The sequence below is a fragment of the Myotis yumanensis genome, unplaced genomic scaffold (genome assembly GCF_028538775.1).
Source record: "Myotis yumanensis isolate MYYU_CA2020_CCGP unplaced genomic scaffold, mMyoYum1.0.hap1 SCAF_4, whole genome shotgun sequence".
NCBI lineage: Eukaryota > Metazoa > Chordata > Mammalia > Chiroptera > Vespertilionidae > Myotis > Myotis yumanensis.
In genome coordinates this window covers 46,586,260-46,598,444 of record NW_027223755.1, presented here as the reverse complement: position 1 = coordinate 46,598,444, position 12,185 = coordinate 46,586,260, and the positions used below count along the sequence as shown (strand labels likewise).

The 12,185-nt window shown below is 36.6% G+C and overlaps 1 pseudogene; it reads right to left on the bottom strand.

Moving 5' to 3' along the window:
- Positions 1-3,002: 3,002 nt before the first annotated feature.
- LOC139009422 (craniofacial development protein 1-like) lies at positions 3,003-7,021 on the bottom strand (annotated as a pseudogene).
- Between the last annotated feature and the right edge of the window lie 5,164 nt (positions 7,022-12,185).

The window sequence follows — 12,185 nt, the reverse complement described above, 5'->3', positions numbered from 1 at the left end:
AATATTTTGACTTACAGCAGGTACTCACCATACTGAAAATAGCAAATGTGAGCTATTGTTAGAGGCTCATTTTTTCTAGATAGCCTCAAACATCTAAAAGTCAGATAAAGTAATCACAATTTGTATATTTGAAAACATAGAATTTTCTGAACTCATTTGCTTTGTTCACTTTGACTGTAAAGTTGTCCTCTCACAGAACAATTCCTCTTCCCCTGAGATTGCACTGAACTTCATACATCTGAAATTTTGCATAGCACTGCACCCTCTATAAAAAATGTTCTCTTCTCTTATCTGACAAATTCTTATTCATTCTTTCAGAAACAGCTCAAATTTCAACCTTTCTGAAAATTATTTTTCAATTTATTTCAGCAACCAGTTAATATCTATGAAATTCCATTGAATGTTTATCTTCCTTTTGTATGAATTTTAAGAGTTTTGCTCATACTATAAGTTCAATAAATGTTTGTTGAATAATTACTGTCTTGAATTTAAGCCAGCCTTTTTCACTCTTCGCATAATGTAAAAGAATCTTACTGAATCAAACCAAATATATCTCTAAAATCTTCCTTAAACCCCTATTTATTTTTTGCAATATTTTTTCCTATACTGCTAAAAGACTTTTAAGAGCTTAGGATATACAATCTAGATCAAATATACCTGATATTAAACTAAAATTAGGATTTTTTTATTGTTTCTAGAATATAATTCTAAACCTATTTATCAGCAGTAAAAATAAGCTATTTATTGGGCTTACTGTGACCTCATGTAAGTATATGAAATGCAAAAAAGTATTTATAAATTAACATTGATTCACTGGGGCATTTACTTTAAAATCTAAATGGTGTCAGAAATGCTGCTGTATTATTGAATCTTATTATAACCATTACCCACTTTGCATTTTAGTTGCATTATATGAAATGTTATTAAGAAGTGATTCAGAAAAAATTATAACCTTTTGAGACCTTTTTGGCTGTTTCGAACATTAGTGTGATTCTCATAGCTAATGTGTACAGAGGATAATTCCTCAGATATGATAAGCAAATGAAGGAAATGAAGATTTGAGAGTTCAAATGACATTCTAAGATAACCAAAAATATATTTACCAGAAGTGGAAATGATCATTTATCTTTAATTCTTTAATACTTAAGTGCATATTTCCCATATTCTTCCATATTTTACTTGTTTTGTTTACTATCATTCTATGAATGCTGAAAGTTTTAATAATTTCTTTCATTTGTTCAGTCATTCATTTGTTATTCATTCATTCACTAACTTATTTACTTCAGTGCAAAAAATGTTCTAAACAACAGAAATAGAGAACAGTTTATTAGAGAATACTTACCCATTTTATAAGAAATGGTAGATGACTGCAGCTGCTTGAGTGCTAACCAACATTTTTAGCTCTGCTAACCAGATTGATGGCTGTCTGAATATTGCTTTGTCAACTTTCTTAAGTACAGGCAGTCCTCGGGTTACGTCGACATACATCGTTTTGTGGTTACATTGCCATCTCCCATGTTATCTAATAAAGAGGGAATATGCAAATTGACTGTCATGCTGTAGCGGTCAAGGTGGCTGCACCCATAGCGGAGGCAGGGATTCCATAACACAGATGGCTGTGCCCACAGCGGAGGCCGAGTTCCCATAACGAGCCTTAAGGAGCAATCAGCAGGGACCTGAGGCTTGACAGGGGACCTCAGGCCACGCCCCCTGCCCCAGTGCCAGGCTGGGGGACCTCAGGCCATGACCCCTGCCCCGGCATCAGGCTGGGAGACCTCAGGTCACACCCCCGCCCAGCAGGGCTTGACAGGGGACCTCAGGGAACATCCCCTGCCTGGTGGGGCTTGACAGGGGACCTCAGGCTGCATCCCCGGCCTCGGCAACTACTTGAGTGCTAACCAACATTTTTGGTTAGCACTCAAGTAGTTTCTGGAGGACCTGAGGCCGTGCCCCTCACCCCGGTGCCAGGCCAGGGGACCTGAGGCCACACCCCCCGCCATGCGGGGCTTGAGGGGGTGGGGCCAGCCAAGACTGGATCTAGCCTAATGGGAGTGGGGTCTTGCACAATTTCAAGGCGCATGTGGGTGGGCGGGAACTTGACTCTAGTTACTATGGAATGCCCCAGATTCTGACAGGAGGAAGATGTTCATATACATTTTACTAATTTTCTTTCATCTCTGACACTTCTATTATAGAGAAAGGGCAAATAGCACTATTAAAATATTTCCTCTAATTAATTTCCTTTTAATGTGTATGAATTCCGTGCACCAGGTCACTAGTTTATTTATAAAAAAAAAAGTTCCATCATTTTGATGTATGTACATAAAGATATCTTTTTTATTATTTATTTACTACAAGTGAAAGTTAGGAATTTTTATCTTTTAAATTTTTTTTACGGTTTCATTTCATTACTGCTGTGCATGTGCTCCATGTGAGTGACGTAGGTGCTTATGTAGCTGGGTTCCGACTTACAGTGAAAATCGGGTTATGTTGCGCCATAGGAACGGATCTCCAATGTAATCCAAGGACCTACTGTACTTCCCTTCAGTCAGTCCATGTCATATATGAACTTGCCATACTAACAATGGGTATTGTGCCCCCCTTCCAGTGTTACTACTAAGAGAATATGAACAAATACACTGTAACCCCTTTCTTTTCCTAATGAAGTATCATTTGCATCATGAGGTTTCAGTGGGGGAATGGGACACAAGATAACACACACACACACACACACACACACACACACACACAAAATACACACACCTAAATTCTTACTTTTAGGGACCAACTTTTGTGTTTTTACTTTCATTTTTTTAAGAACAAACTTTTAAAAGTAAAATGAATGAACCCATGGAGATAAAGATACGAAGACAGAAATTCAATGTAGAAAAAAAGGCCTGGCTGGGAAAGAGTTGAGGAGAAACATTGCAGGCATTTCACAGGCGTACTACAAGCTCATGTTGTAAACAGGATTTAGCTGCTATTGATTTCCCCCCATAACCTCATGGTTTGATTTTGCTTAGCCTGTGATCTTGCTCAATTTCAAACTGCCTGTGATATGCTCATTCTAGAAAAGCTTTCTGTTCAATGTACCCTTCCTTCCCTCAGTTGTGGATGGCTAGTTCTTCACCAATACCCTCATCCTCCTTGAAGCTCTCCCAGACCAATTTATACTTCTCTGGGGTGCTCATCTTATTCTTCTTGGCTCCCATTTTGCCCAAAAGGCTGCTCATGCCTCTTGATCTTTTTTTTAACAGTTTATAAATTCTTTTATTTATCAGTTCAAAGGTAAACATTTTTTCAAATTATAATAATTGTTGCCATGTTTGTTTGTTTTTAATATTTTATTGTTGAAAGTATTATATATGTCTCTTTTTTCCCCATTGACCTTTCCCAACTAGCTCCCACCCTTTGGAACATGCCCTCAAACATACTGTCTGTGTCCATTGGTTATGCTTATATGCATGTAGACAAGTTCTTTGGTTGATCTCTTACAAACCCTCCTGCCCCTCGCCCCCTCCCCTGCCTTCTCTCTGAGGTTTGATGACCTCTTTGATGCTTCTATGTCTCTGTATCTATTTTTTTTCATCAGTTTAGGTTGTTCATTATATTCCACAAATGGGTGAGATCATGTGATATTTATCTTTCTCTGACTGGCTTATTTCACTTAGCATAATGCTCTCCAGTTCCATCCATGCTGTTGCAAATGGTAAGAATTCCTTTTTTTTTAGAGCAGCTTAGTATTCTATTGTGTAGATGTACCACAGTTCTCTAATCCACTCATCTGCTGATGGGCACTTAAGCTATTTCCAAACTTAGCTATTGTAAATTGTGCTGCTATGAACATAAGGGTACATATTTTCTTTCTGATTGGTGTTTCTGATTTCTTGGGATATATTCCTAGAAGTGAGATTACTGGGAGTTCCATTTTTAATTTTTTGAGGAAACACCATACTGTTTTCCACAGTGGCTGCACTAGGGCTCCTTTTTCTCCACAGCCTTGCCAGCACTTGTCTATTGTTGATTTGTTGATGATGGCCATTCTGACAGGTGTGAGATGGTGCCTTTGTTGTTTTGATTTGCATATCTCAGATGATTAGTGACTTTGAGCATGTTTTCATATGTCTCTTGGCCTTCTGTATGTCTTCTTTTGAAAAGTGTCTATTTAGGTTCTTTGCCAATTTTTTGATTGGATTGTTTATCTTCCTTTTGTTAAGTTGTATGAGTTCCCTATAAATTTTGGAGATTAAACCCTTAGGGGAGATAACATTGGCAAATATGTTCTCCCAGGCAGTGGGCTTTCTTGTTTTGTTGATGGTTTCTTTTGCTGTGCAGAAGCTTTTAATTTTAATGTAGTCCCATTTGTTTATTTTCTCTTTAGTTTCCATTGTCCTAGGAGCTGTATCGGTAAAGATATTGCTACAACATATGTCTGATATTTTGCTGCCTATGAATTCTTCTAAGATATTTAAGTCTTTTATCCATTTTGAAACATAGACCAGTTCTTATACACTGATAATAAGGGGACATTTAGACAGAGGCATATACTTAAGTAAGCTTTCTCAAAGAGACAGTTAGGATTATAAAAAGGCATACGCCGGGCTAGAAAAGGGGGGGCTTACAGGCAAAGTAGGGTAAGGGGTGTTGAGAGCCAGGGATCCTGGGAGATCTGTGTCCTTTCCATCAGGCCAAAGGAGAGACTACTGTCATTATTGGTAGTGTCATGTCATTGGCCTCACAAAGTGCTAGTTCTGAAATCATTAGAGCCCCCTTCCTTACGGAGCCTGCTAGACTTAATATGATTTACTCAGAGGCTTCCAAGAAAGTAAATATCTGACACTTTATTTTATCAGGTACGAATAGGTATTTTGTATTGAAATGCCCAAGAACATCAGACGTAGTCAGTACTTCCCTGATTTCCCAAAGCAGAATTAAGACCAGGTTGTCAAAGGTAAGAAACTTCAAGACAACTTCTCCAAAGATCTTGGATTGTGTCTTTGTGTACACAGTGACAGATCTTGCCCTGATGTCTGAGGGCTCCAGATAAAATTGAATGAAAAATGGCCACTCTGAGAGACCATGCACAGTGATAAAACAGCTCCTACACAATGTGGCCCCACATCCAGATGTCTTGTAAAGTTGGATGCATCAGTTCAGTTAGCCTGGTGCTTACTCTTCCTATTTCCAGTCTGTAACAGGTGATCCATGCAAACCAGCGCAGCCCCTATTAAGAGTACGCATATCTCTGGATCTATGTTGTTCATCAGTTTACTTTTTTTACTGGATTCCAGTTCCAGAGACATAGAAGCATGGAACATACTGAGGAATTTCAAAGGTGGAAGGTGGCCACTTGATCTTCATCCTGACCTAGCAGGGAGTGATGGCAGAGCTAAAGAGACCTTAGCCTGTAGTTTTTCTTTCTCATTTTGCTTGAAGAAGGATTTGGCCTTTTAAATGTAGCAACCACTTCCTTAGTCACTCTGACTTCACCAGAAAAATCAAACACCTTGGTGATTATTACTTTTTCTGTTGTTTTGTGTGTGTGTGTGTTTAGGGTTCTCTAGCTCTTCTGCTTTGACCAACAATTTACTTGAACTCATCTCTTCAATCTCCTCTCTTTTTATAACTTGTGGATACAGGGGAAATTTTAATTTTGTTCCCACATTGTTGAGGAAGCTGACCCACAATTCATCCTCCTCCTTTCCCTTGCATCTTCTGACCCGGTGCCTTCTTCCTGACCTGTAGCCGTACCGTCCTCTTCCTCTTCTTCTAAAGCAGTGGTTCTCAACCTTCCTAATGCCGCGACCCTTTAATACAGTTCCTCATGTTGTGGTGACCCCAACCATAAAATTATTTTCATTGCTACTTCATAACTGTAATTTTGCTACTATTATGAATCATAATGTAAATATCTGATATGCAGGATATATTTTCATTGTTACAAATTGAACATAATTAAAGCATAGTGATTCATCACAAAAACAATATGTAATAATATATGTGTTTTCCAATGGTCTTAGGCAACCCCTGTGAAAGGGTCGTTCTACCCCAAAGGGGTCCTGACCCACAGGTTGAGAACCGCTGTTCTAAGGAGTGGTAAGTGTTTTCTCTTCTTCAAGAAATGCTCTGATCATTTCTCTCTCCCCCCGCCCTTTGTTTTTCTGTGTCTGCTTTTCACCATCCCCTTCATCTTTCTTCACTAACTCATTTACATCATCTTCACTATACCCTCCACGCAAAGGCACATAGTTCGTGTCCTCCCCTGTGGTGGAGAGAGGGTCTAAGGGACTATTTTCTTTGCCTTAGGGAATATCAACGAAGTACTCTCCTTGCCTCACCTGGATAATAATGTTGAAGCTACTCTTAGAATGCTACTGGATTTGCTGTAAGGTTATGGCCTGTGTGTAAGCAAAGGTTTCAGTTTGTGATTGTGGGGGTCAAAAGAAAACATACAAAAAACAACAACACACACACACACACACAAATAAACTAATGGCTGGGCTAATAATCAAATGAACATAAGACATATTAACAGGAGAAAATGTCCAAAATGTATTATGGATTTAAATGTGGGGATACCATATGAATCTGAGACATAAAGTTGTATTAAGCAGTTGAGGTGTATATGCCATTCTACACTAAAGAGAAATTTGGGGGCAGGGGTCTGGAATTTCAAAGGGAAGATAGTCAATTCATAGGTGGAGGAGAAAGAACCAACATGTGTAAACAAATTCTCTTTGGGCCACCCAGAAACAATGAGGCACAGAGGAAAGTTCAACAGCAGGCTTTGCTAGATTTTTCTTGGTATGCCTCATTTAGTTTATATGATGACAGACACTAAGATTATGCTCCCATACTTTAAGCAGGTTTTTCTATCTGAATTCCTTTAGGTTGAAGGTTTTTTCTGAGTCTTTTGTTTCTTAATAACCTGCTTAAGATCAATATCCTAAAAACCATATTTTGGTGGCAAAACTTTGGACTCTTCATGCCCCTTTTGTGATCTGTAGTCAGTCATGGTCATTCTGACATTTTCTTAGTGGCCAGGGCTCTCTCTTGCTGATTTTTACACTGAGGACCATTTGTCTTTTGCAGTCATTTTCTAGCTACTGATGTCAATGTTAACATTGCTGCAAATAGACATTGCCTCAAGAAAACACAAATCATTTCTGGTTAAAAGAATACTATGTCTTTGCTAAAGCTGCCTCTGCATCACTTGTCTATGAGAATTGCTGACAGAATTATTTTTCATGTGTACCCCTGGGAAAATAACTCTTCTACATCCTGAATGCCCTTCGAAGTCAATAATAAACATAAATAGAGTGCCAAAAGAAATTACATTCTAATATTTTATACTGTACTTAATAGTATACTCTGATACAACTGTCGTAAAAATACTTTAAAAGAAGGTGAATGGTAGAAAAATTCATTCTGAAATGCTGAGTGATAAATAAATTAAATAGGTCATTAAACAGTTCGTATATATATATGAACATTTTCTTAGCACCATAATTAAGAATTTTTAAAACTAGATTTTCTTTTTATTTATGTCTCTTGATAAGAAATTGGTAAGATGACCTCTATTTAGTTTATTAACAGATAGTATTTCTACCTCTGAATATGTTTTTCTTCTCTCTTCTTTTAAAGTTACATCTCCTGCTCATAATTCTTTTTTTCTTTATCTCACTATATTAAGGATGAAAGATGAATTTATCACAAGGATCCCTAGGATTGAGAAATACATTTGTAGACCCAGGAAAAGGAATCAATGAAGAAGGAGAAGTTTAAAATGAAAATAAAGAAGGACAAGGAAATAAGAAAGACTCATGTAAAGTTAGGAAAGAAGTCAAATGTGTTTATAGCTAGGAAGGTCACTCTTATTAAGTAGGGGCACTTGATAATGGGGAACAGAGAAGAAATAGGGGAATAGGGGCAGAAGAGAACAGATATTTGGGGAAAAGGAGACCATAGTCAAGGAAGTTAATATAATTTTGTCTAATGTGTCAATAAGTTAGAAATGAAAAAAATCAGTGTGGTTGAGGTAATCTATGGAATTAAAATTGTGGACATGAGTTTACTAATTTTCATAAACCTTTGCAATGAATTTCATATGAATAAAGTGATAACTGAACAACGGTCAACTTAAAATTTACCAGAGAAATTGTGAAATGTTGTGTGAGACAGACAATAGGGTTATATATTTTATACCAAAGAGCATGCGAGTCTGCAAGTAGGAATGAAGAAATAAGACATTGATGGTGACTCAGACTGAGGACTAATGAAGTGGGGAAGAGACTTCAATAAGATAGTGAAGTAATCACAAATTTTAATAATTTGCGTATAATAAATGTTATTTTTTGCCTTGGCCTTCATCTAGAAGCAAATTAAATTACAGAATATGAACATATGTAGTGTATTCATGATCAAATAATCAAATAAATGGTTCTCTTTTGGGTATTTTTTATTTAAACGACCAGTGTGTTTACTACTTTTATCTTCAATATTCCATATATTCCAATACTTATCTCTTTATCTATTATCATTTTTCAAATTATATATAATTTAATGATGAATTTTTGATATATACATTTTAAATTTTTTATTTTTTATTGAAATTTATTGAAGTAACATTGGTTCACAAAATTATATAGGTTTCAAGTGTACATCTCAACAAAATATCATCTGCACATTGTATCATGCACCCACTGCACCCAGTAAAGTCTCTTTCAGTCCCCATTTTCCCCCCTTTGCCCACCTCTACCTAGCCCCCAACTCCCTTTCCCTCTGGCTGTCACCACACTGTTGCCTGTGTCTATGTATTATGTATATATGTTTTTTGGCTAATCCTTTCACCTTCTTTCATCCAGTCTCCCAACCCTCCTTCCTCTGACAGATGTCTGATTTTTTTAAATTTATTGATTTAAGAGAGGGAGAGAGAGAGAGAGAGAAATCAGTTTGTTGTTCTACTTACTGATGCATTCATTGACTTATTTTTATATATGCCCTAACAGGAGATAGAGCCCATAATCTTGGTGTATTTGGCAATGTTCTAACCAACTGATCTACCTGGCTAGGGCTCAAATTGTGTAATTTTAATCATGAAAATATCTGTGTATGAAATAAAATTATAGGGAGGCAAACTATGTGCTATGAATGGTATCATTTCAAAATTACTACATACTGGATAAAATAAATATTTAATGCATTCTGGACCCCCAAATAATAAGAAAAAATATGCAAAACACATCCACTGACCCCCATAAAAAACAAGTGGATGGAAAAGAAAAGAGAAATCAGTATGAAAAATGCAGGCACTAGAGGAGTCTAGTGATGAATGGTGGCAACAATGTTGATATTAATAAGGCAACTAAACCTTAGACCATGTGCAAATTGGACAAAATGAATAGGAGTCTCATTACTGGGCTAAGAATTTTCAAAGAGGCATAAATAGTCCTAGGTAGATTATATATTCTGAGCATGAGAAGAAACACATAGACTCTCAATTCAGGAAATAAATTAAAAGTTGGAAATACATTTTTAAATATGTCAAGAGTAAAAGAAGACATTGCAATGCAAATTTGAAAAACAAAGAAAGTGGAACAATTTTAAAACTACTAATTCATGTGTAATGCAGTGAATTTGATATACGTAATACTTGAATTATTAATTTTATTAAAAAATTAACCATCTTAATTTGTATAGACTCAATAATATTAAAGGATTAATATTTACATAAGAAAATTTTAAAGTTTAAAATTAATATGCCATATCTAGCTCAGAAGTTAAAAACAAAAAAACCAACAGAAGTAAAATTACAAAATTTTAAAAAAGATAATTTCATAGAAACCAGAAACATAAGAAAGAGACTCAACAAATCTAAACTTGAAAAGTGTAATGAAAGAAACAAATTTTATTGAGATGGAATAGAGCTATAGATTAACCTTATGGGAATAAAAACATATGCTACAACACGAATTAGAGAGTGACACAAATGGCTGCATGTTAAAATATAGATTTGGAAAATTACTAGGAAATACAACTTCCAAAAACTATCTCAAAAAGAAAGAAAAAGCAGAATTATTTAACTATTAAAGGTATTGAGACAATAGCTTTGTGAGAACTGTACAATGACAGTTTGAATGAGACAAACTTACTCGTAAGTGTAGATAAACATATTCATACCAAACAAAGCAGATAAAAATTTCAAAAAGCCACACCTGATCTTTATAAAAGATACTACATTGGCATCAAAGTACATTTATTTTTTTTTTAATTTCTTTATTGATTGAGGTATTATATATGTGTCCTTATCCCCCATTCTCCCCCCCATTCCCACACTCATGCCCTCAGCCCCCTGTTGTCTGTGTCCATTGGTTAGGCTTATAAGCATACATACAAGTCTTCGGTTGATCTCTCCCCCTTACCCCCACCCTCCCCTACCTTCCCTCTGAGGTTTGATGGTCTGATCAATGCTTCTCTGTCTCTAGATCTGTTTTTGTTCATCAGTTTATGTTGTTCATTATATTCCATAAATGCGTGAGAGCATGTGATATTTATCTTTCTCTGACTTGCTTATTTCACTTAGCATAATGCTCTCCAGTTCCATCCATGCTGTTGCAAATGGTAAGAATTCCTTCTTTTTTACCCCAGTGTAGTATTCCATTGTGTAGATGTAACACAGTTCTCTGATACACTCATCTGCTGATGGGCACTTAGGCTATGGTAAATTGTGCGGCTATGAACATAAGGGGTCATATATCCTTTCTGATTGGTGTTTCTGGCTTCTTGGGATATATTCCTAGAAGTAGGATTATTGGGTCAAATGGGAGTTTCATTTTTAGTCTTTTGAGAAAACTCCATACTGTTCTCCACAGTGGCTTCATCAGTCTGCATTCCCACCAGCAGGGCATGAAGATTCCTTTTTCTCCACATCTTTGCCAACACTTGTCGTTTGTTGATTTGTTGATGATAGCCATTCTGACAGCTGTGAGATGATACCGCATTGTCATTTTGATTTGCATCTCTCGGATGATTAGTGACTTTGAGCATGTTTTCATATGTGTCTTGGCCTTCCTTCTGTCTTCTTTCGAAAAGTATCTATTTAGGTCCGTTGCCCATTTTTTTATTGGGTTGTTTAACTTCCTATTGTTAAGCTGTATGAGTTCCCTTTCAATGTTGGAGATTAACCGTTTGAGTCCCAAGCAGCGCAATCGCACTGCTTGGTATTTCTCGACATAAAATAAAACAAGCGCTATCACGCTGTTTGGGTATTTTCGTACTCATTTAGAGAAAGTGTGGTTGCGCTGTTTGGGATTCTTCGACAGTGTTTTTTCAATACCCCCTGGGACTCAAACGAATCGTATGTTTTCTCGACATAAAATCTCAGCAGCACAATCGCGCTGCTTGGGACTCAAACGGTTAAACCCTTATTGGTGATAACATTGGCAAATATGTTCTCCTATGCAGTGGACTTTCTTGTTTTGTTGATGGTTTCTTTTGCTGTGCAAAAGCTTTTTATTTTAATGTAGTCCCATTTGTTTATCTTCTCTTTAGTTTCCATTGCCCTAGGAGTGGTATCAGTGTAGAAATTGCTTCATCATATGTCTGAGATTTTGCTGCCTGTGGATTTCTCTAGTATTTTTATGGTTTCCCAACTTATGTTTAAGTCCTTTATCCATTTTGAGTTTATTTTTGTATATGGTGTAAGTTGGTGGTCAAGTTTCATTTTTTTTTTTTTTTTTGCATTTATCTGTCCAATTTTCCCAACACCATTTATTGAAGGGACTATCTTGACTCAATTGTATCTTCATGCCTCCTTTGTTGAATATTAATTGAGCAAAGTGGTTTGGGTCGATTTCTGGGTTCTCTATTCTATTCCATTGATCTATATGTCTGTTCTTGTGCCAGGACCAGGCAGTTTTAAGAACAGTGGCTTTGTAATATAGCTTGATACCTGGTATTGAGATCCCACCTACTTTGTTCTTTCTCAGGATCGCTGCAGCTATTCAGGGTCTTTTTTTATTCCAGATGAATTTTTGGAAAGTTTGTTCTAGGTCTGTGATATATGCCATTGGTATTTTTTTTCAATATATTTTATTGATTTTTTACAGAGAGGAAGGGAGAAAGATAGATAGTTAGAAACATCGATGGGAGAGAAACATCGATCAGCTGCCCCCTGCACATCTCCC